Below are 26230 nucleotides of genomic sequence, written 5' to 3' on the forward strand. Positions count from 1 at the left end.
GGGGTCGGCAAATTATAGCCTTCGGGTCTCAACTCCTGCCCTTCCCACTTGTTTTTTAAATAAAGTTTTATTGGAACACAGCCACAAATATGTATCAGCTGCAGATGCTTTTGAGCTACAACAGCAGAGCTGAGACTGATGACCAAGAGAGACTAAAGGACCTGCACAGGCAAAAGTATTTACTCTGATTCTTCAAACCAGACTTGTGAAGTGAGGTGACAGCTGCTACACGGGCAAACATGGAACCAAGGAAAAGCACTGAGGTGGGAGGGATGAAGTCGTGCACACTAACCTGGTAACACAGGAAGAAGAAACAAACAGAGCTCTCTTACTATGGTCCTGCTCCCTCTGTGGTCTTCCTTATTCTGGAATCATTCCACTGAAATCCAGAAAGAAAAAGGAACTATTCCCACCCCTGAGTCCTGTCCCATCACTGGCCTAAGTAACCAGAGCCAATCATCACTCTAACCAAGGTAGATGAGCCCACCAAATCAGGTAGGACATAGAAGCTAGGCCTGAGCCCTCCCCTCACCACCACCCCGGGACGGCCACACAGGACATTGTGTACCATAGTGTCAGTACCTTCATGAGAGAGCCTCTTCAGAGTGCTCTGCAAGGAGAGACAACCCACATCCCCCCCAAGGGACAGGCATATGTCTGAGAGTCTTCCACTCTGAGGTAGGGAAGGGAGGAAGGGTCAGGGAAAGGAATCATGAATCCAGTGTTCACTCTTCTCTACCTGCCACTACACACCGTGGTAAATCAATCAATCTAACCATAAGGAAGACCTTTGTTAAATGTATGACACGGACAAAAGAGTCACAATGCTGTATATTTTATAAAGGCTTCCAGCCAAGATGGAGTTATAGGGATAGATTTAACTGCCCACCTGAAACAACTGGGAGAAAAAAAAAGGGGGACAAAATATTAGAAAACGCCAGTTCTCCAGACACTGACATCAAGCAACAAAGAATAGTGATCTGTAAGTCAGGGAGCATGTGAGGTGAGCCTTACTGCCTCAAGAACATTGCCAGCCTACAAAGCAAGGAGAAGGACTCCAGGGGGTGCAAAAGACTCTTGGAGGTAAGTGGATACAGCTAAAAACTGGGGGAAACCAAGGCAGGGAGCACTCACAGGACAGCTCCCAGGAGTTCTGGAGAAGAGAGAGCGGCACAAAAGTAAGACTCCAGAGATCTAGAGAGGAACCCCTCAGGGAATGAAGCAGAGTACTGATCAGTGTGTGGTGTGAGGAAACTACCCCAGGCACCCTAAAGGATAACTGGGAAACAATAACTGAAGTTGAGCAGGACCACAAACAGTGCCTGTTCTCAGGAGCCAGTCTGGAAAAGTTCATAACTTGTGGGGCACTGAGTCAAGTACTCAGAAGAGTCCTGCCTTGTTAGTAGAGAAAAATAAACTCCAGACTAAACACAGCCTAACAACAATTAAAAGCAACAGCTGAAAGGTTCAAACTGTTTCCAAGTCACATCCTAGAACAAACCTCAAGAATATTTATAGGAATGCAAAAATACGCAGTAACCAAAAAAGGCAAAATTCACCACGTCTGGCACGCAATAAAAAAATTACGAGACATGCAAAGAAACAGGAAATTAGGACCAAAATGAAAAAAATTCAATCAAAACTGGCTCAGAAAAGGTACAAATGATAGAGTAGACAAGGACATTAAAGTTAAAACTGTGTCACAAATGCTCAAGAAGCTAGAAGAAGGGGTGCCTGGGTGGCTCAGTCATTAGGCGTCTGCCCTTGGCTCAGGTCGTGATCCCGGGGTCCTGGAATCGAGCCCTCCCTGCTCGGCAGGAAGCCTGCTTCTCCCTCTCACACTCTCCCTGGTTGTGCTCCCCCTCTGGCTGTGTGTCTCTCTCTGTCAAATAAATAAATAAAATCTTAAAAAAAAAGAAGAAGAAGCTAGAGGAAAAATCAAACATGTTCAGTAGATACAGAAGATTTTAAGAAAGAAGCAAATCCACTGCCTAGAGATGAAAACTGCGAGGCATAGGACGAACAGATTCAGTTTCACAGAGGAAAAGATGAATACTTGAAGACAACAGAAACTCTACAACACTGGGAAAAAAAGGCTAGAAAACAATGAACTGTGAGCTATGTGATACACAGACTTGGGAGGCAGGGAGACAGACAAAATATGTGAAAAAACAATGACAAAAACATTTCCCAATCTGATGAAAACCCACAGACCCAAGCCACTCAGTGAACCCCAAACATAACAGAAAGAAAACTGCTCCAAAGCACATCATGATCAAATTGCTTAAAACCAGTGATAAAGAGAAAATCTTAAGAGTAGCCAGAGAAAAAAGGTATTCTGCAGAGGAAAACAAACAAACATGACAGCAGATTTCTCGTTAGAAACAATACAAGCTGGAAGATGGTGGAGCAACATTTTTAAATTCTGAAAACAAAAAAAGTAGTCAACCTAGAATTTTTTAAAGCAAAAACATGTATCCTATATTGCAGAAGTAGAACTTTGACGACACCAGCACAAAAGCTGGGAAGGGAGGAGCAGAAGCACACCATTTCAAAACTTTAAGGCAGTCTGTCACGTGAAGGTCAACTGCAGGATATTCAAGATGAATACCACAAAGCCAGCACAAGAGTTTTAACAAATAACCCAACGAAGATGACAAATGGAATGAAAACACTCAATCCAAAAGGTAGAAAGAAAGAGAAAAGGAAACAGATGGTACAAATAGAAAACAAATGACAAAATGGCAAATTTTAATTAATTTTGCCTTATCAACAAACAGATGAGGTGATCTAAACACCCCAGTTGAAAAGCAGAATTTGTCACACAGGTTAAAAAACAAGACCCAGTTACATATTGTCTAAAAGAAACCCACTTTAGGGTCGCCTGGGTGGCTCAGTTGTTAAGTGTCTGCCTTCGGCTCAGGTCATGATCCCAGGGTCCTGGGATCAAGCCCCATATCGGGCTCCCTGCTCCGCGGGAAGCCTGCTTCTCCCTCTCCCACTCTCCCTGCTTGTGTTCCCTCTCTCGCTGTGTCTCTCTCTGTCAAATAAATAAAACCTTAAAAAAAAAAAAAAAAGAAACCCACTTTATATAAGGACACACATAGGTAAAAATAAAAGAATGGAAAAAGATATACCATGCTAAAAAGAAAGCTGGAGTAGCTAAATTAATATTACACAAAGTAGACTTCAGAGCAAATATTACCAGGAATAAAGGTCATTTAATAATGACAAAAGACAAAATAATCCTAAAATGTTTATGTATCTAAAGCAGATTTAAAATAAAGTAGCAGATAGCAGGAAAAACTATCATAGACAAATTCACAATTTCCATCCCCTCTCTCAATAACTGAGAAGCAGACAAGAAATCAGCAAAGATACAGACAACCTGAACAACACCAACTGACATTTCCAGAACTCTCCAGCCAACAACAGCAGAATACACATTCTTTTCATAAGTGTATATAACATTTACCATAATAGATAATATTATGGGCCATAGAACAAATTGTCAATAAATATATGATTCAAAGCATACAGAGTATGTTGTTTGCCTACAAAAGAATTAAATTAAAAATCAATGGCAGAAAGATATCTGGAAAATCTCCGACTATATGGAAACAACTGACACACTTCCAAATAGCCTACAGGTCAAAGAAGAAATGAAAAGGGAAATTAGAAAGCATTTTAAATTGATGAAAATTTGTGAGATGCAACTAAAACAGTTCCCAGAGGCAAATGTAATGCATTAAACTCCTGTTATCAGAAAAGGTCTTGAATCAGTAATCTCAGCTTCTTCTTTAAGAAATTAGAAAAGCAAAGCAAATGAAACCCAAAGCAAACAGCAGAAAAGAAAAAATGAAGATCGGAGTGGAAATATACAAAACAATATTAAAGAAAATAATGAAAACAAAAGCTGTTTTTCTAGAAGATTAAGAACATTAATAAACCTCTAGTCAGACTAGTCAGGAAACAAATTAAGAACACAAAATAGCACCGTCAGAAGAGAGATGTCATCACTAGGATTTCAGAGATATTAAAAAGGATAATAAAGAATGGGAGAATAGTAAGACAATAGTACGAACAACTTTATATCAGTAAGTTTGACAATTTAGATAAAATTAATTCCCTGAAAGGCACAAACTACCAAAGCTCACTCAAAAAGGCAGCCCAGACACCTGCGTAACTTTATAGCTATGTAAGAAACTGAATTTTTAGTTGAAACATAAGAAAACTCAAGACCCAGATGGCTTCACTGGAAAATTCTACCACATTTAAGGAAGAAATAAGACCAATTCTTTTTTTCTTAAGATCTTATTTATTTGAGAGAGAAAGCAGGGTAAGGAGCAGAGGAGGAGAGAATCCCAAGCAGATCCCACGAGCTGAGTGTGGAGCCTGTAGCGGGGCTCGATTCCACGACCCCAAAACCGCAACCTGAGCTGAAACCAGGAGTCGGACACTCAACCAACTGCACAACCCAGTTCTATAGACCAATTCTATACAAACTGTTCCAGAAATTAAAATATTTAAAATTACCTTAACAACAGCATCAAAAAATAGGAAATACTTAGGGATAAATCTAATGACAGATGACAAGTCCTATACATTGAAAATTACAGAATATTGCTAAGAGAAATTTTTTAAAGACCTAAACCCATGGGGACATAATGAAGTGTTCATGGATCGATAGACCCAATGTCGTTAAGACACCAATTCTAGGGGCACCAGGGTGGCTCAGTTAGTTGAGTGACTCTTGGTTTCAGTTCAGGTCATGATCTCAGGGTCCTGGAATCGAGGCCCACATCGGGCTCCCCACTCAGTGGGGAGTCTGCTTGAGGATGTTCTCTCTCCCTCTCCCCCTGCTCATGCTCTCTTGCTCTAAAATAAATAAATAAATCTTAAAAAAAAAAAATACCAATTCTACCCACATCCATCTACAGATTCAATGCAATCCCAATCAATATTCCAGCAGGCCTTTTTGTAGAAATTGACAAACTGACTCTAAAATTCAAATGAAAATGCAAAGGACTTAAAATACCCAAAACAACTTTGGAAAGGAAGAACAAAGTTGGAGGACTTACACTATTTGACTTCAAGAATTACTGTAAAGGTACAGTAATCAAGATGGTGTGCCATTAGCATCAAAGACAAGCATCAAGATCAACTGAACCAGAATAGAGTCTAGAAATAGGCCCACATATGTGGTGGTGATTTACAACCAAGGTTCAAAGGCAATTCCCTGGAGAAAGAACAGTCCTTTCAACAAATGGTCCTGGGACAACTGTGGATATCCATCAATAAATAAAGAAAGAAGAAAGAATTTTGATCCATTCCTTATACCAAAATCTAACTCAAAATAGATCGTAGACCTAAAATTATAAAACTTAAAAGAAAACACAGGAGAAAATCTTTGTGACATTGGGCTAGACCAAGATTTCTTAGATATGAATAGCTAAAGTATGATCCATAAAAGAAAAAGTTGATAAACTGGACTTCATCAAAATTGAGAACTTTTCTTCTTCAAAGACACTGTGAAGAAAATGAAAAGACAACTCACATACTACAAGAAAATATTTGTAAATCAAATATCTGATAAAAGGCTTGTACCCAAAATATATAAAGCACCCTCAGATTTCAATAATAATAAAACAACCCGGGCGCCTGGGTGGCTCAGTTGGTTAAGCGACTGCCTTCAGCTCAGGTCATGATCCTGGAGTCCCAGGATCGAGTCCCGCATTGGGCTCCCTGCTTGGCAGGGAGTCTGCTTTGTTCTCTGACCCTATCCCCTCTCATGTGTTCTCTCTCTCTCTCATTCTCTCTCTCAAATAAATAAATAAAATCTTTAAAATAAATAAATAAATAAATAAATAAATAAATAAATAAATAAATAAATAAATAAAACAACCCACGTAATTTTAAAGTGGCAAAATATTTTAAAGGACATTTAACCAAAGAAGATACACAGATGGCACATAAGCACATAAAAGATACTCAACATTAGTCATTAAGGAAATGCAAATTAAAACCAAAATGAGATACCATTACATACTTATTAGGATGGCCAAAATTAAAAAGAATGGTGATACCAAGCATTGGCAAGTATGTGAAGTAACTGGAACCCTGCTACATTGCTAGTGGGAATGTAAAACTGTACACCTACTTTGGAAAACAATTTGACAGTTTGTAGAAAGCTGAATGTACACCCATTAGATGACCCAGTCATTCCACTTCCAGGTGTTTGCCCAAAAAGAAATGAAAGTTACATGTCCATAAAAAGAGTAATTTTATTTGTAACAGCCAAAAGCTAGAAACCCAAATATCCAAAATAAGTGAATGGATAAACAAATCGCAATATAGTGGACTATTTACTCAGCAATGAAAAGAAATGAGCTGGGCACCTGGGTGGCTCAGTCAGTTAAACATCTGCCTTCAGCTCAGGTCATGATCCCGGGGTCCTGAGATCCAGTCCCACATGGGCTCCCTGCTCAGCGGGGAGTCTGCTTCTCCCTCTACCCCCCACCACCCCCTGCCCGCTCATGCTCGCTCTCCCTCACCAAAAAAAAAAAAAAAAAAAAAAGGAGTGAGCTGTTGATACATGCAGAAACATGTTTTTAAAAGCGGCCACCTACAGAGTTTTTGCCAAAACCTGTCCTAGAGTGTAAGTGTAAGGATAAATCTTTATCCTCCACCCCATACCCAACACCCAGCACAGAGGGGCACTCACTAAATGTCAGATGAACCAAACTGCTCAAAGATCTTCCTCTATTCTTTAAGTCTGTAACAAAGTGTCACCAGTCCTCTGATAGCCCCAGGAAAGGTTCTCTCCCTTCCTGACTCACCTGTAGTGCAGGGACTCTTCTGACAGCAATCCAATGTGTGAGTCACTGGTAAAATACATGTGAATCACTCATTCAAAAAATATCTACCAAGTGCCATTTTGTGCCAGGCAACTCTCCGGTCCGGGGCCAGCATGGTAAACAAAGCAGGTAGACCCAGGACATGACAGAGCTTACCTCACGTGGCGGGGACTGACACATAGTCAGTTGCTTGGTAGGTCAGCCAGCAATTCTGATGGGTCTCATTGGCATAACTCAAGCTGCAAATCAACATTCCTTTTCCTCTTCTTCCTCAAGATCCTCTCAAGTCCCTTTGTAAAGCGTCCGGCACGATTTCTGCCACATCTAAAGTTGTTCAGAAACAGTCACCCCCTCTGTCCACTACTGGCTTTGCCAAGGGCCTGCCCCAAACCTCTTGTGATGCCTATCTCCTGGCCAGCAAATGGGAGACACAGGCAGGCCCTTCCTAGCCAAGGGATCGTTGACACTTTTCTTTTTTTTCTTTTTTTTTATTAAAGATTTTATTTATTTATTCATGACAGAGAGAGAGAGAGGCAGAGGGAGAAGCAGGCTCCCAAGGAGCAGGGAGCCCGATGTGGGACTCGATCCCAGGACCCCGGGATCACGACCTGAGCCAAAGGCAGACATTTAACCATCTGAGCCACCCAGGCGCCCCCGTTGACACTTTTCAAAATAAGCCATACCCTAACTATGTAAGTGCAAGGCCACAAAACCAAAATGAGAACTTCTTCTCACTAAGCAGTTCTCAAATGTTTTCATTCCCAAACCCCTTTATGTGCTTGACATTTCTGAGGACCCCAAAGATCTTCGGTTTATGTGGGTTGTATCAATCAACATGTACTGTATTAGAAATTAAAACCGAGAAACTGTGTAAACACCAGGTTCCCAAAAGGTTAAAACACATACGACCCAGCAATTCCACTCCTAGCTCTATGTCCTGTCCAAAAGGGGTGAAGGCAGGGACTCAGACAGACGCCTGTGTGCTAGTGCTCACAGCAGCATTACTCATACTCACCAAGAGGTGGAAACAACCAAGCATTCACCAACAGATGAATGAACAGACATGTGGTGTATCTATTCAATGGAATATTATCAGGTCATAAACAGGAAGGAAATTCTGACGCGGGCTACAAGAAGGATGGACCTTGAGGACATTCTGCTCAGTGAAAGAAGCCAGACACAAAAGGACAAATACTGTACGATTCCACTTACATGAGGTGCCCTAGAGGAGTCAAATTCAGACGCAGAAAGGAACGCAGAGATTACCAGGGGCTGGGGGGAGGGGGAATGGAGAGTTGTTATCTAATGGGAATAGAATTTCAGTCTGGAAGATGAGAAGAATTGTGGAGAGGGGACTGTGGGGGCAGTGGCACGGCAGTGTCAATGTACACTTAAAAATGGTTGAAGTGGTAAATTTTATGTTATGTGGATTTTACCACAGCTTTTAAAAAAATCCTTTAAAAAAGAGAGAGACAGAGAGGGAGGGAGAATACCAAGCACACAGCCCATTAGCCATCAATCACCTGTCAAGTGGCCTCTGGCAATGCCACTGAGCGCTGGTGAGAGAATGAGAGACAGAGGCTAACGACCCTTGTTTTTATTATGAAAATGGTTTTGACCTCACAGAGCCCCCAGAGACAAGCAACGTTTGGGACTTAGAGGATTCGGGCCCTAGAAATTTAGAAGCCTCTGCAATACAGATTCTTTCTCTGGATTCAATTTCTTCTTTGTCAGCAAGCCTTGGCCTCATTTTAAATTATGTAAGCTGAGCTGTCTCAAATTACTGTGTGAAATTTAGTATGTGGCCTTAATTGTTTGGAATTGATTTCTCCTAACATCTGCCCACAGAGAAACAGAGGAAGACAGGGAACAGCGGAAGTACGCATGTCCACAGCCACAAAGCTCAGGAAATCGAAAATCTCCAGCCAGGAAATGCAAGAGAGAATTGCATCCCTATCTCCTCCCACTGCCCCTAGCTGGCTCTGATGGTCTGCACAGAGCAGAGGTGCATCTTCAGACACAGCCCTCCATGCCTTGCTGGGGTGCCCACCCGGGGACCAGGCGGCCCGTCTCCCAGCTGAGCAGCGCAGCCTCCGTCAGACCGCTCAGACATTCTTCCCTGGAAAGAGCAACAGCTGTTTCCCAGAGGGGCTGTCCCCTGGGTCTCATTTCACCCCCTCCCCACCAAGGCAGGACCGGAACAGGGATATTTATCTGGCACCACACTAACACACTAGCGGCAGAAGGGAGAGAGGATCTGAAAATAAGGCTCTGCTGTGGGACAGGACAGGGAACACGGGATGCTGGGACATGAGCACCATGTCAGGAACCTGGTGTTCCCTGGCTGGAACTTGGGCCAGGAATGTTGCTCTAGACACCTTCAGGAGGGGACAGAGATCACTGTTGACCACACAGATCACTAAAATACAAAACACAGGGCATACCTGCCGAGAGGGCCTTCTGAAGTAGAGTTACCTGTGTCCTCAGGTAAGAGGATAAGGATAAGGGGCTTGAACAGGCACGTGCACCACCAGAGACCACAAGGAAGGCCATAGGCCAAGGGTGCCGCCTGGACAAGTGCCACCAAAGCAGGAAAGGAGCTCTCTGCTTGGCTGGGGCTCAGCAGGAAATCAAACCAAAAGGCACTGGGGGGCAAGCTGGTGTCATGGGATATGCTATGGCTCCAAGACTGGATCCTGCAGGCAGTGGAGACCTTCAGCAGAACACCGGTCGGCAGCAGGACAGAGAATGGTTCTGGGAGGGCAGAACTAGGCGATGGGGACAGCATTACCAGGCATTCGGAACATTTCCCAGAAGATCACTCTAGAATAAACTGTGATTAAATTATAAACTCGTTGCCTTCTCTACAGTGCTCTAAATGCTATTTGTCCTATCATGAGGTGAAGGGCCACTTCCATCCGGCCTTCTCCCAAAGACCCCTCCACTCAGGTTCTTGGGACCCCTGGCTCAGCAGTCCCTACGGTTACCCCTACAATCCCATCAGCCCTCTCCCAGGGAGCTATCACTTCATGGCACCAGTGAGATTGCCTGTAACCACCCTGCTTCCTGGCACAGTGTGGTGGCTCTTGGTTGCTGAACGGTTTCATGTATTCTGCCCTTTGGAACGATTTTGTGAGGCCCTCTGAAGAGGGAAATGCTCTCCAAGGGACCCACCTAGAGAAAGGGAAGATGCGAGCAGGGAGCTGGGGCCAGGGGCTTCTGCACAGCACAGCCTGCCATGGGGTTCAGCAGCGAAGCCCAGGGAAGGCTGCTGTTAATGGGAGGCCTGGGCACTCCTCCACTCTGGCAGGCATCAGGGTTACAGCAGGAAGGACAGAGTATCTGAATGTCACACTGCAAGGAGCTCAGAGACCAGCTGGCCCCATGATTCTCACACACGAGGGCCTAGCATCCAAGAGGGAGTCGGGACGTGTGTGGCTCATGAAGACTACAGTATGGAAGTTTTACTAGTAAAATTTAAATCAGGAAGGCCAGAGACTACTGTATTTATCAGAAAACCCATCTAGTCCAGTCAGCTCATTTCACAAAAGGGCTGACCTGCCTGCTCCATTCCTATGGCAAGCCGACAGCAGCAGAACAGGAACCAGAAGGCAGGCTCTGGCTCTTTTGGCCAGATCTCTATCCCAAAACCAGCTCAGCTAAGTGGGAATCAGGACTCAGGTCAGGAATCACAGCCACCCCCAACAGGATGCCCTGCATTCTGATTTGGGGCGTGGCTAACCCATCCTTCCTCAGAGGGCTGTGTCCAAACTTTCCCATTCTGACCCATTTTCTCTTTGTTAGGACAAAAAACACAGGACTTATGAAACGCAGTGCCTCTGTGGAGGTCAGCACTACAAACCCCCAGGGACGAGGAGTGTCTGACTGCTGGATAGGGACCTGCAGGGCCAGGCATGTACCAAAATACTGTGGTTTTGAAATACAGCCAAAATTCTTTGCTATGCCTTCTCAAATGCCAGTTGCTCCCAAGTCACTGTGACCACCAAACCCATTTCCAAATAGCCCTGGGGCAGGAGGAGAATCACTGAGAATCACCCTCAGTCAGCCCTCCACATGGGAAGAGAGACTCCTTTGACTGCTGAGTCTGAGCGAGGACATCCCCCGTTCCCTGTCACCCACCTGCCTGATAGGGACAAGCAGGTGACCCAGCTCTGCTGTGACAGCTGACTGGGCGAGTGGGGGCGCACTGGGGAAGCCACTTTCTCCTATCAGTCAAGGCGTCACAAGGCTGATGCTAGAGACCACCACACCAGAATAAATTGACAAGGCCCAAACTTCAGTATTTATTTTTTTAAGTCACAAGCATTTTCTACATCCAGAAGATGAGGTGACCATCACTTACTGTATCTTCTATCCTCAAACACTGCCCAACTGGGACACTGGCTCATCTGCCTTACCTTGTCCTCCAGCTTCTCCTTAAGCAGATGTTTGGGGAAGAAGGCCCTGCTTAAAGTTAGTTATCTTAGAAGAGGAGGGGGAGGCCCAAAGGAAAAGGATGACTGGACAAGATGAAAGAGGAAAGAGAGGCAGGTTCACCAAGCATCTCTATTAAATGAATGACACTTTGAAGAAAAGAACAGCAACCCACAATCAGTCTATATTTTATGGCGGGTGGGGTGGGGGAGAGTTCAAATGTGGGAATAAGACCAGGGCAAGAGGGTGGGGTAGACCTGGAGTAATAGCTATCTTGCATCTGATGTAACATCCATTGGCTGTTTCATCCATCACTCACACCACATTTTGATGTCAGCCATAGTACAGTGTAACCAGTTCATTCCAAGAGAAACAGCTGGAGCAAGATCAGATTCTTGTATGTTCATTTTGCATGTGCCAGGCAATGTATCAAATGCCTCTAACACATTATTATATTTAAATCCTTAGGACAAACCTGTTAGCACAGTCTTGTACCTCCTGCAGCTCAGGCACTGTGCTAGATGAAAGCAAGAAGAGCAGAATGATAAATACACGGTCTTTGCCTTCACAGAGCTCAAAGTCTAGTAAGGAAGCAGACAATCTTCACTACCTTGGGGCAGCAAAGAGTTCTTAGAGAAACACAGAGTGTAAACGTAAAAACTGATAAACTTCAAAATTTAAAACTTCTTTGATCAAAAGTGTGGTAAAGATACATAGATCAATGGAACAGAATACAGAACCCAGAAAATGACCCACATAAATGTGACCAATTGATTTCTGATAAAGGTGCAAAGACAATTCAATTCAGCAAGTAGTGGTAGAACAACTAGACATACACATATCAAAACTGAACCTCGGGGCACCTGGGTGGCTCAGTCGTTAGGTGTCTGCCTTCAGCTCCGTCATGATCCCAGGGTCCTGGGATTGAGCCCTGCATCGGGCTCCCTGCTCAGCGGGAAGCCTGCTTCTCCCATTCCCACTCCCCCTGCTTGTGTTCCCTCTCTCGCTGTGTCTCTGTCAAATAAATTAAAAAAACAAAAAACTGAACCTTGATCCACACTTCACACTGGATATAGAATTCACTCAAAACAGACCAAAGACTTACATGTAAAATCTAACTCTATAAAACTTCTGGCAGAAAATAAATAAAATCTTTGTGAACCTGGGTTAGGCAAAGTGCTTACATACATCTCTAAAAGCAAGATCTATAAAACAATGTTATAAACTTAAATTCATCAAAAGACCAGTGGTTACCAGGTGGAAACCTCAAGGTAGGGAGAGGAGCTGACTACAAAATGGCAGCATGAGGGAATTTTGGGGTGATGGAACTGTGCTCTTCATCTTCAGTGTGGGATTGATTACATGACCCTACACATCTGTCAAAGCTCAAAGGATATACCAAAAAGGAATTTGCGTATTAAAAATTAAAACAGATACTTTTCTTTTTTTAAAGATTTTTATTTATTTATTTGACAGAGAGACACAGCCAGAGAGGGAACACAAGCAGGGGGAGCGAGAGAGGGAGAAGCAGGCTTCCCGTGGAGCAGAGAGCCAGATGCAGGGCTCGATCCCAGGACCCTGGGATCATGACCTGAGCCGAAGGCAGACACCTAACAACTGAGCCTCCCAGGCGCCCCTAAAACAGATACTTTTTAAAAGTACAGTTAAGCAAGAATAAAAATAAACAATATAAAAGAAAAAAGCACAGTTAAGCAAATGAATGGGTAAGTCACTAAGAGAAAACACTTGTAACACATATCTCTTATCTGGAATATACAAAGAACTCCTACAATTCAATGAAAAATATAAATAATAAAAAAGCAAACAACCTCATAAAAAATGGGCAAAGGATTTGAACAGACATTTCTCAAAAGAAGATACATGAATGGCTAACAAGGACATGAAAAAGTGTTCAGCATATCACTCACAGGAAAAGGCAATTAAAACCACATGCGGTACCATTACACAAGAGAAAGGCTAAACTTTAAAAGTCTGACAACATAAAATGCTGGGGAGATTGTGGAGCAACTGGAACTCTTATACAATACTGATGGGAATGTAAAATAGCACAACCACTCCGCAATTAAGCAAGAAAAAGAAATAAAAGACATCCAAATTGGAAAGGAAAAAGTAAAATTACCTCTGTTTGCAGAAGACATGATTTTATATGTCACATCTGAAGATTCCACCAAAAAAAAAAAATTGTTAGAATAAATTCAGCAGAGCCATAGGACATAAAAATCAACAAAAATCAGTTGTATTTCTATACAATGGCAATGAACAAATTGAAAAGGAAATTAAGAAAACAATTCTACTTACAAGAGCATCAAAAAGAACAAAATACATAGGAATAAATTTAACCCAAGGAGATGATATACCAGTATACCAAAAACTACAAAACACTGCTAAAATTAAAGAGGGCACAAATAATGGAAAGGTATCTGATGTTCATGGAATGGAAGACTTAAGATGTCAATATGAACCAAGCAATCTACAGATTCAATGCAATCCTTATCAAAATGCCAATGGCTTTTTTTTTTTTTGCCAAAACAGAAAAATCTATCCTAAAATTAATATGGAATCTCAAATGACCCAGAATAGCCAAAACAACCTTGAGGAAGAAAAACAAAGCTGGAGGCCTCACACTTCCTTATTTCAAAACATACTATAACACTGCAGTAATCAAAACAGCGTGCTACTGGCAACAACACAGATATATAGGCCAATGAAACAGAATAGAGAGCCCTGAAATAAACTCTCACGTATATGGTCAAATGATTTTTGACGAGGGTTCTGAGACCATTCAATGAGGACAGGACAATGTTTTCAACAAATAATGCTAGGAAAATAACCACATACAAAAGAATGAAGTTGGACTCTTACCCAACACCATATACAAAAATTAAATCAAAATGGATCAAGGATTTATAAACATAAGACCTAAAACAGTAAAATCCTTAGAAGAAAATACAAGACAACAGTGGATTTAGAAGTGATTTCTTGGATATGATAACAAAAGCACAGGGAACAAAAGCAAGAGGAGACAAAAGAACTACATCAAACTTAAAGAAATAAAGTGAAAAGGCAACCTACAGAACGAAAAAAAAATTACAAACATGTATCTGATAAAGGATTAGTATCCAGCATATATAAAGAACTCCTACAATTTAACAACAAAAATACAAATAATCCAATTTAAAAATGGGCAAAGGCGGGGCACCTAGGTGGTGCAGCTGGTTAAGTGTCTGACTCTTGGTTCCCGCTCAGGTCATGCTCTCAGGGTTGTGAGATCAAGTCCCGTGTCAGGACTCCACACTCAGCACAGAGTCTGCTTAAGTTTCTCTCTCCGTCTGCCCCTCCCCCACACCACACATGCATGCATGTACACTCTTTCTCTCAAATAAATAAAAATTTAAAAAATAAAAAAAAATGGGCAAAGGATGTGAGTTAGACATTTCTCCAAAGAAAATATACGAATGGCCAACAAGAATACGACAAGATGTTCAACATCACTAATCATTAGAGAAATGCAAATCATAACAAGGTATTACTACATACCCTTTAGGATGGCCACTATAAAAAAAAAATAGAAAATAACAAGTGTTGACAAGAATACAGAGAAATTGGAACCTTTGTGCACTACCGGCAGGATTGTAAAATGGTGCAGTCACCATGGAAAACAGTATGGAGGTTCCACAATAAATTAAAAATAGAATTACCATATGATCCAGCAATCCCAATTCTGGATATGTATACAAAAGAACTGAAAATGGGATCTTAAAGAGATATTTGCACACCCATGTTAATCACAGCTTTATTTACAATAGACAAGAGGCAGAAGCAATCTAAATGACTCACAGATGAATGGATAAAGAAAATGTGGTATAGTCATACAATTGAATATTATTCAAACTTAAGAAGGAAATTCTCTCATGCTACAACATGGATGAACCTTGAAGACATTATGCTAAGTGAAATAAACCAATTACAAAAAGACAAATACTGCATGATTCCACTTATATGAGGCTTCTAAAGTAGTCAAACTCTTAGAAAATGGAATGCCAGGAGCTAGGGGAAGTAGGAAAAAGGAAGTTGTTGTTCAGTGGGTTAGTGAGTTCCAGTTCTGCAAGATGAAAAAGTTCAAGATCTGTTGCCCAACAGGGTGCATTTCGTTAACAGTACCGTACACTTAAAAACGGTTAAGATGGTGTATTTTATATTACGTTCTTTACCACAAATTTAAATTTAAAGAAATAACCTAAACCTTGTTTCCCTGGATCCACTTAACAATCCTCTGAGATCAGTTTTATTATTATCCCCACTTAGAGAAAACAAGATCATATCCCTCCCGGGGCTGGTTTCCGATATGTAAAATGAGGTGACAGTGGGCTGTACCTAATTCTCACAAGCACAGACAAGACCCGGAGGGATTTTAAAGCTTAACACCGAATAAACTTCTGCAAAACAAGAGGCTTATAAGTCTGAGGCACTCTAAAAGGAGATTGACACTAAGGCCCAGTCATCAGAAGATTTGCCCCAGCTTCTCCCTCAGGTTAGCTCAGTAGGGGCAAAGCTCTGACACCTGCATGAACCCCCATAGAAGCTCACAAAAGCACACAGCTTTTCATTAGTGGGCCTCTTTAAAGAATACTAAAGATTACAATGGCAGCCTGAAAGTTTCATTCATACACTTACTTCAGAACCAAAATCAAGAGTAGGTTTCAACACATCAAAAACTCTATCCAAAAAGTAGGGTTATTGTTAGGGTTCACTAAGCTACTGCACACCTAGTGCTTAGCAGAGTGCATGATACTCAGAAATGGCGGGGGGTGGGGAAAGGGGGTGACGGAGGTAAGCAGAAGGATGGTGGTGATGATGATGATGACAACAACACTAACAGCAGCCAAGAACCAAGGCCAAAAGTACAGGACCAGGCCAGCAGGGGATGCTTCTGGCATCCGGCAAGCCGAGTGTGAGGGTGCCTGAAGGACATTTGTGAGGACACAGCCGTGGGCACGTGAGATAGGGGGTTAGCGCCGTGACACCGGTGGCCAAGGCTATGGGAAGAAGACAAGAAAAGTGTGTGGGCAAGGAAGTTCAAGTTGAAAAGTCAGGAGCAAAAATACGAGAGGGAGCAGAGGGCCAAAGAGCTAAGGGTAACGAAGCACCTACGGAAGCTGTGCAATATCAGAGCGTGAGCTCTAGCTTGCCCAGGTTACACATATTGGCTCCACCACTTACAAGTTGTGTGACTTTGGGCAAGTCACTTATTCTTCCAAGCTGTTTCTTCATCTGTAAAATAAGGTTGATATGAGTACCTGCTTTCTATAAAAAGAGCATCACACCTCACACTGCAATTATAAAGGAGAAACACACAACAGCGATCAGATAGAATTTTATAACATTTGTTTTATTGTGTGTCCTAATCATTTTGGGGGTTACTTTCTGGTTTTTAAAAGTATTACCATTTTTACATTTAGTTATATGAAATCTTTTAAATACCTTGTTCTGATCATTAACTTTTATTAATGCTCCTTAAGAGATAATATAGCTACATGGTTCAAAATCCACAAGGAGGTGTCAGGTAAGATTATTAACAAGACTTCCAAGCTTCTTAAAATGTCCGTGTTTTCTTGATTGCAATCAGAGGGTGCTGAGGTCAGCAGGGGAGGCTGCTAAAACACTAACTCCCAGAATTGGTCAGCCAGGTCCAAAGAGCATCAGTGTCCACACAAGATACTGGTGGAGCTGGAAGCCATGAGCACTGAGAAGGTGCCTCTTCCTTCGCAGGTGGGCGTCAGATGGTGGTGCAACTATCTCCACTCAGTCCCCCACAGCCATGCAGCTTTTTCATCTTATCTTGGAATCATGGTGCAAGAGGCAGAGCACCCGGCTCAAGATAGCAATCTTCGGTATCCAGTTTCTGCTTCTTCTACTTAAAAGCCAAGTGATGCCACCAGGCAAGGTAATTATCCTCTCTGGGCCTCGGCATCCCAATCCCTAAAACGGACCTACCACCTGCCTCACGGTCTCCCTCCCAAATAGGACTGTCAGATAAAGCATGTACACAACTATGCCCAAGCTCAACCCCACCTTCAAACAGTTCCCCCACATCACCACACACCCCAGAGACTATCAGAACATGGCGCACACCATGGGGTGAATGGTGGAACTGGGAGCTTATTAAACAAACTTGAGCTCAAATGACCCCAGACATCTAAACCCTCCACTTATTTTCCCAAAGCAGCAGCAGAAACTAGAAAGAGTGACTTGCCAAAATTGCACTGACAAAACTGTCAATGACAAAACTAGGATAACAAGGTCTTGGGATGCTTAGAAGTGAAAAATAACTCATTTTTAAATATTCAGTTATTACAAAATAACTTTTCAAATGAACCTTCGACTATGGGATAATTTTAGGTTTACAAAAAAGTTGCCATGTGCCCTCATCCAGTTTCCCCGGCTGTTAATATCTTACACTACACACTACCATGGCACATTTGGCAATAATTAGGAAACTAACATTGGTACCTTTCTATGAACTGAATTCCAGACCACTGTAATTCCACTGGTTGTTCCACTTATGTCCTTTTCCTGTTCCAGGATCCAATCCAGGACCCCACACTGTAGTTAGTATTATAAAGTAATTTCTAATACACTCCATCAGAAGACTTTAGGTTAACAAAATTAAAAAACTAATTAATAGCACTTATTAGTGTTAAAATCTAAGGAATGTAATTGTTATAAATTTTACTTGGCCTTTCTCTTTACTGATGCTGAGTGGTCATTTATTCAACATACATAATTCTCTTCAAACCAGAGAAACAAAATTGGAAAAAATATCTTAAGCAAACAGCAATTTACACTAATGAGCTGATTTGTTAAAACTATAAATATCTAGTCATAAAAATGATTTTTAATGTACCCAGGAAAATACAACCTATTCAAAAAGGAGATGTTTCTTTACCGATTAGTGTGACGAAGCAGAAGCTTGTTATAATGAGATTCTAATAATTACTTCTCTCAATAGTCTTTATTTAGTAAAGGTGGTTTCGAATCAACAGTTGGGGTTTTTTTCTTTTGTTTTGTTTTTTTATTTCAACTAGGCTCCATGCCCAACATGGGGCTTGAACTCAAGACCCTGAGATGAAGATCACACACTCTACCAACTGAGCCTGCCAGGTGCCCCCAAATCAACAAGGTTTTGTTCCTAAGTGTATAACAAACACAAGGAAGGAGAAAAAAAATTAATCCAAGTAGCTTTTGGACCCAGTACACTGTACGTATACTATCAGTCTAAAGACAAAAAGAGCTGCAAAAAGAAAAAAAAAATCCAAAACTGTACTTAGTTGGTTTGCTGTTGATAGTGGTAATGGGTGTAGCACTTCTGAAACTATTCTGTGCACACAGTAGGGCTAAGCAAATAAGTAAATCTACTGATGTTGGAAGCCAGAGTTCTCATCGCAGAAAAAGGGAGATACAAATATGAAACAGGGAAAGCAGGCAAGATCCCATAATGCTGGGTTGGAACAAAAAGAAATAGTATGAACTTACACAAAAAGGGACGAACACACAGACCCATCCATACACACACATGCACAGAGACAGACATACATGCACACACACCCCAGCTGGATTGAAATGACTGGTAGCAGCAATATCCCACTAGCAATGAACACACCTAGCACCAAAATCTTGGCTTCTAAATACCGTCTCCCGCTAAAATGAACCAGTGTTCCATGGAAAAATGCCTGGGGCAGGAAAGATACAAGATGAGCCTGGTAATAAGGAATGTTCAAAACGGATGAGGACATGTCAGAAGGATGCAGAAGCCAGCCTAAAGGGGTTTCCCTTTGTAATATATCAATTACAATGTAAGCATCAAAATGAATCATGACAGTAACAGACTATAATAATTGAATAGAAAGAAGAATCAGGGGCGCCTGTGTGGCTCAGTTGGTTAAGCGGTTGCTTTCGGCTCAGGTCATGATCCCAGGGTACTGGGACCAAGCCCCGCATCGGGCTCCCTGCTCGGCGGAGAGCCTGCTTCTCCCTCTCCCTCTGTCTGCCGCTCTGCCTACTTGTGCTATCTCTGTTAAATAAATAAAAATCTAAAAAAAAAAAAAAAAAAAAAAAAATAGAAGAATCCATGAATCCATACTGACAGTAAAAAATGAAAAGGAAGAGAAGCTCTCTTTTATAGTAGACTACTACTAAAAGAAAAAGCAAGAGAAAAATCACCATTTAGCAATCATCACAGTGGTAACGGATTCAGGCAAGAATTAACAGATGCTGAAAATCAATGGGCAAGGCTATCTCCCTACCAAGTACCTGCCAATCACAAAGGGGGAAAGGCACCTTTCCCCAGAGAAATGTAGCCGATGCCACCCTATCACGTGATGAAGGTTAATATCGCTATTCCTGGGACAAACTGATGGGCTGTGCTTCCAGATGCATGCACTGAGGAGGACTCAACGATCTGGGGGATCGCACCCACCAAAAATGCACCAACTGAATCTGATCATAAGGAATCTGATAAACCCAAAATGAGGAATAGTCTATAAAATGGCTGCCTGTACTTTGTCACAAGTTGGTAACACGAAAGACAGACAGGAAGCTGTTCCTGATTTTAAAAGATTAAACAGACACCAAAATTAAATGCAATCCATGACTCCAGGTTGGATCCTGGCTTGGGAAAATATGTTGTAATGGGACAACTGGCAAAATGGGAACATGGCTAACAGTACTGCATCGATGTTAAACTTCCTAAATTTGATAACTATATTGTGCTGATAAGAGAACAGCCTTGTTCTTAGGAAATATACACTGAGGGACTTAGAAATGAAGGGTCATGATGCCTGCAACTTAGTTTCAAGTAGTTCCCCCCACCAATACAAAATAGATGTGTACACACATGCCTGCACACACGTGTGCGTATACGCACAAATGTGTGGTGAGTCAAATGTTAATTGGTGAATCTAGGTGACCTATATAAAGGTGGAGTTCATACTACTACTCTTGCAACCTTTCTGTATGTATGCATGTTCCCAAAGTAGAAAGGTTTGTTGCTGTTTTTTTAAAGAACAAAGTATCCCTCTGCCGCCCTTCAAAGGAAGATATTTTGAAATCTTAATTCTTTTTGGAATTAAGCTACCTCATACCAATAAAAAATGCTGATCATTGGGTCTTTGGGATTTGGTTTCATTTTTGCCCATATGGGACCTCTCAACTGAATAATTCTGCTCATGTCAATGGTTCCCCTAAATGGCCACTCTAATTCTAAATTATCCTTGGTGAAATTATGCCATTTAGATAAATAAGCACACAAATTTGAGTTATAGCATAAATCCATGTGAAAACCAGGAGCCCAACCTGGAGTTGTTGCAGATCTAGCTTTAGACTGAGATAAATACATGAGGGTCTGGGAACAGCCAGTTGGAAGTACTGCCTATGTATTTTAGGAGTTAGGTCCCCCAGCCTATCGGCCATGGCATCTCTAACTGTACAAATCTCACTAAACTGCAGCTTCTGGTTGATGAAAAGTTTAGGTAAGAGGCCTCTCCCAGAAGCAGACCCCAAAGACAAAACAAAATGAGACTGAGTAAAGTTCTCACAGAATCTTGTTTAAAAAAAAAAATGAAGTACAGGTATGTGTGCTAGCCTACAAAGATCTCCAGAACACTGTAAACTGAAAAACTCAATAAATTATATAAAAAGTGTAACTCCATTTATGTAAAATATTCCATGTATGAAATTTTTGTAAATAGTAAAAAAAATCAACATCATTTTTCCAAACTGTCCTGGGCTTTCACTGTGGCTCTTTACATCATTCTGCATGTGCATCCCACCTGCACTGATGGGGTGGAGGGAGAATCTGAAGATGTGGCCAACAAACCACTGAGGGTTGCAGCACAAGCCTGCCTTGGCCCTAAATGAACCTCATCCCTTTCAGGTACTTCCAGTCCTCTCACTCTGCCTTGTAAGACCACAAAGCCAGGGATAAATGAACTGACCCAGAGACCCTAGGAAGCAGCCAGTAGTACTCAAAAGGCCTCTGCATCAGGAGACCTGATGTCAATCTAAGCACTGGGGGGTCCTGGAACCTCCCATCTCCCAGCTGACCCTCTGGGATGCCCTCTGCAGTGGCCTCTGCCCCTTGTCCAGTGCCCCAGGGAGCCCCAAGCATTCCTCTCCACAGCCATAAACTCCTATGGAAGGACCCCTAGGAAAGCAGGCTTCCAAGACAGGGAAGAACAGGGTGGACACCTGAAGGCTCTGTTCATCCAGCATACCCACCAGGGCTCTGCTCTCAGTCCTGTCCTGTCCAACACAGAGTAATCAACAGCTGAGGGCACACAGACAGCAAGGTGATCAAACTGATGGCTGGCTTTCAAGGATCTGAAAGCCAGCCTACAGAGACAGACTGGAGGGAGCAGGGGCACAGACTAGGGACAATGACCAGCCCAAGCTGGCTGAAGCAAAGGCCACACAAAGCAGAGAAGGGGGAGAAAGCCAAAAGGCAAGTATGGCAGTTTTTGCACCCACCAGCTCTCGAGCAAGGCTTGTGCTGTTCAATGGCCCAGGGGAGGGCAAGCCATGTCCTCATGCAGGGGGAAGTCCAGTTCCCAAGCCTCGGTGCCCAGCAAGTCCATCAGAGAGGAAGCCCTGCCCACCCACCCCCAAAGGCTTCCTGCCCAACCCCTACCCCCACCCCAGGCTGGGTGGCTGGTGAACAACGAGAATCCACGCTCGTGAGGAAGTTGTCACCCACTCTCACCTCACAGCCCAACTCACCCCCACAGAAGCAAGCTCCCCCCAGCGTGAGGCCTAGGCCAGCTGGCTCTGCAGCACCACCCCCCGCCCGGCCCCCAACACACGGTCCTCCAAAGGCGTTCTTGCAGGCGGCCACAAGGCCCTCATCCTCGCCACCCCCACCAGGGGCAGCTGCTAGGCCCGCTGGCTAAGGAAGCTGTTGCTCTTTATGTCAAAATATAAATAGCCATTTGTGCATTTGTTCAATAACTGATTTCTGAGTGCCCACTCTGTGCCAAACTAGGCCCAGGGGACACAACATGAATGTGACAAAGAGTAAAACGTGTCAGTATGAACAATCCTAGCCCTGTCCAAAGCACTGTGGCTGTTTGGGGGGCTGTAGGAAACCACATACACCCCCTCTCCGACCATGGGAATGGCTAGACTCATTTAGCGCTCACTGTTGTAGGGGACAGTGCTCAAAGCCACTTCGCTCTGCTGCCTCCCAGGTGGGGGCTCTCTCCCAAGAAACATGCCCTTATGCATGCACACCCATACACCCAGACTTTCAGCGGGGGGCGGGGGAGTGTCCCTACATTTGGAGCTAAGATGAATGGTCTTCTTGTCAGATTTGTTAGAGCTCTATACCCATTGATTTTAATTCTCACAGCATCTCTCTGAAGTATGTTCTATTATGTCTGTGTTACAGACGAGGAAATTGAGGCTCAGTGCAGTCAGCGAGTGGGCAGCACAGTGGGCCCTGACATCCAGCCATGCAGCTCTAGGGTCCATGCTCATGCTCTTAACCCACCACACTGGACTCACTGTGTTCTAAACCACAGCCACTCCTTCTCCAAACAGCTTGTGTGAAGCCACACCAGACCTGGGCTTTCCTCCCTCCCAGGTCGATGCCCAGAAGCCCCAGGACACTCTGGGTCTGTAGCTCACGGCGCTCCAACCATGGCCCACGGGCCATTCACCCTCCCTTGGACTTGCTCTGTCAAGACAACCATGTCCACACGGATGGAACGCACAGCCCAGCTTGGAGCAACAGGACGAGATGTGACTGACTTTCACTAAACACCCCAAGTCAATTGGTAAATCACACCAGAAACAAAAATACAGCTATCACAGAATAACCATACTTTGAGCCCACCCATCATTCTGGCAAAGTGTTGGCCCAAAATTGCGTTCTCGGGATTACTGACCCGCTCTGAAGACAGAAAGAGGAAGGGACCACTCACCAACTCCTCAGCACCCCGAATACAAAAGCACATGGGAGGAGGGAACAATCTGGCAGTGTACCAAAGAAAAGACATTTAATCAGTCCCTTGCTATCTACTAGGTCCTACATGTTGTCACTGATACATTCCACTCAAGAGTCAAGAAACTACCAGTGTTTCCCTATGCCAAGTACCAAGGGAGGCAGAGGAACAGAGGTGAGAGAGCACCCAGGCAGGGAGGGCCGAGAACTAGATCACCTGCCATGACGGCTAAGAGGTGGACAAGCCTCAGCGCTGCCAAATTGCCCAGTGGAGGGAGGGGGTGAGGAAAGTGCTGGTGAGCTAGCCTGGGAAGCAGGACCAAGGAAGGTGGCAGGCAAGAGCAACGTGGGCCAGAGGAACAGGAAAGGCGCAGCCTCACAGCAGCAAGAAGGTGCAGACCTGTCTGGCGAAGCGTGCAACAGCAGCGCGTTTTCCATTCCTAAGACCTGAAGGGCCAACTGAAACAATAGCCTGACTCGCTGCCACCTGGGCCAACGAGAGCTTTAACCACAGTGCTTTCTGTGCCCTCAATACTTTCCCGTGGTGACGGTGCCCGGTACACAGCAGGTTGTGGTGAGGGTTTGTTACAGGGCTGTGGGGAGGCATTACCATTCCTCTCCCGGAGGCGCCAAGTACCAGGAGCTTCCTCCTGCTCTCTGCAGTGGCCAAAGTGTTCAGGGGGAAAGGCCCACTTACTCTCAAATGGTTCAGAAGATAAATTATGTGTGTGCATACATACATACGCACGAGCACACATGGTGGATAAGGCAGATGAGCTAAAATGCTAACAACAGGTAAGTCTGGGTAGAGGATATGCAGGTGTTCTTTGCATGAATTTTATTCCTGCAACTTTTCTGTAATTTTGAAGTTATTTCCAAGTTTTCTTTGTATGTTTAAAAAAAAAAAAAAGACAATTCATTAGCTAGCTAGTGAGGCTGGAAAGTGTGTTAATCCTACTTTCCAACTAAAAAGAATGAAATTGTTAAGCTGAAAGCGCAATCAGCCAGCGGAGCAAGTTCTACAGTGTTACAGGGAGGCGGGCTGTGAAGGAAAGAGCTCAGAACTCAGAAAGCGGCTGGCAAGCCCAGGTGCAGGTTCAACTTCCCAGCTACTCCCATGAGCTTCAGACACGTCTGCTTGTAAAGCAGCCACACTCTTCCTATTCACGAACTCAACTGCTGCTCCAGAAGCAAGGTGCGGCAGCCACTAGTTCGTTCACTGAACATTTACCAGTTCGGCACTGACAGCAGGCCCCTCCGGATCCCTAATGACGAAGGGGAAAGAACCCTTAACTCGGAACCAACTCACCTGGGTTTGAATCCCAGCTATGCTGCTCACCAGCTGTGCGACCTTATGCAAGTCATTTGCCTCTCCCAGCCAGCTTTCCCAACAGTACAAAGACAGCTTCCAGTCCCACCACCTCATCAGGCAGCCTCACTGAACACAAGCCTTTTTACAGGGCTGGGACAGAGCTCACTTGGAGAAGGCAAATGTCTTCTCAGCTATGTATGGTGGGGGTCACCCTAGACTGAGCTGTGGCTAACACCATGGCATGATTTTCTATCATAATTGAAGCTAGAAAAACACTTTCAGAATCAGCAACTGCTACTGCATTACCTGCACACATGGAGAAAGGGACAATGAGATGATACCACGGTCACTGGCTCCCCAGAAGCCCCTCCATGCTTGTTGCCCCTCAGCAGAGGTCTCCAACCTACCCTTCTCACCACAGCCCCAGGAGGGAGATGTAACACCCACCACCACTGGTCCTTATGGCTAACCACAAAAGGGATTTGAGGGCACGGCTGGTTCTAACCCTCAGATCAGAGTGTTTAGATGAAAAAGGGTCTGCACCCTCACCTGGAGAACCACTGGGTCTATCATGGGAAGAGATGTGTCCCGGAGTTCCACAGCTGGGGGTTAAGGATGGCCAAGACAGGACATACACAGCTGGGGCAGACAGAGCCTCAGCCAAGGGCACATTTTAGTATATGTGCTGCCGAAGCGAGCACAGCCAAGGGCACATGATGGGAACACAGGCCAGACATCTGGGGCTGAAATCTCATCTCAGCCACTTAGTTTCGTGAGTTCTCTGTGGTTGTTTCCCTATCTGTAAAATGGGGCTAAAAGCAGTCATCTACCTCACAGGGACCACCTGAGAGTTAAGCAACGCACATGTCAGTACATATTAGAACAGCACCTGGCATGTAACACGTCCTCAATCAACCAAGATCAAACATGCATTTAAAAGAAACTTTGCCAGGGGCGCCTGGGTGGCTCAGTTGGTTAAGCAACCGCCTTCGGCTCAGGTCATGATCCTGGAGTCCCTGGATCGAGTCCCGCATCGGGCTCCCTGCTCGGCGGGGAGTCTGCTTCTCCCTCTGACCCTCCTCCCTCTCATTCTCTCTCTCTCAAATAAATAAATAAAATCTTTAAAAGAAACTTTGCCAAAAGCTCTCTTGTTGCCCCCACTCTGTGAAAGGTCTCACACCCTGGCTGCACCAGAGAAGAGCCAAAGGTGGCTTGGCCCCGGTGCTCAAGGACTCCCTCCCTCCTGGGAAGCAGGTTCTGCCTGATGCCCTCCTCACACCCAAGTACAGGTCTAAGCTGGGACTCCCATAGAAAGAATGCAGGTGAATAAGACCAGGGAAGGTCTCCTTCACAAGCACCAGCCAGCAGATCCCTGCCTGGAAGGACACAGAGCACATACAAGCACCCAAGGAAAACATATGACTCCAAGTGAGACCTGCCCTTGCTGCTCAGCCAAAGTCAGGGTACCAGCTGGAGCCCCCCGGGGGCAGAACAACTCAACATACCACCAGGAGTCACTGCAAAGTTCTGATCTGGAAAGTCATGGAATGCAAAGGATAACTTTGCTCCCTCAACCAGAGCCACCTCCCTGCCCCAACTCAGACCTAAATG

The 26230-nt window shown here is 43.9% G+C and overlaps 1 protein-coding gene across 2 annotated transcripts in view; it reads right to left on the reverse strand.

Annotated features, from left to right (window-relative positions):
* DGCR2 (DiGeorge syndrome critical region gene 2) overlaps window positions 1-26230 on the reverse strand; it is an 84480-nt gene that overhangs the window by 55466 nt on the left and 2784 nt on the right. The window lies entirely within an intron of this gene.

This window comes from Mirounga angustirostris, unplaced genomic scaffold (genome assembly GCF_029215605.1).
Source record: "Mirounga angustirostris isolate CCGP_5_RB_7025 unplaced genomic scaffold, mMirAng1.0.hap1 SCAF_14, whole genome shotgun sequence".
Classification (NCBI taxonomy): Eukaryota; Metazoa; Chordata; class Mammalia; order Carnivora; family Phocidae; genus Mirounga; species Mirounga angustirostris.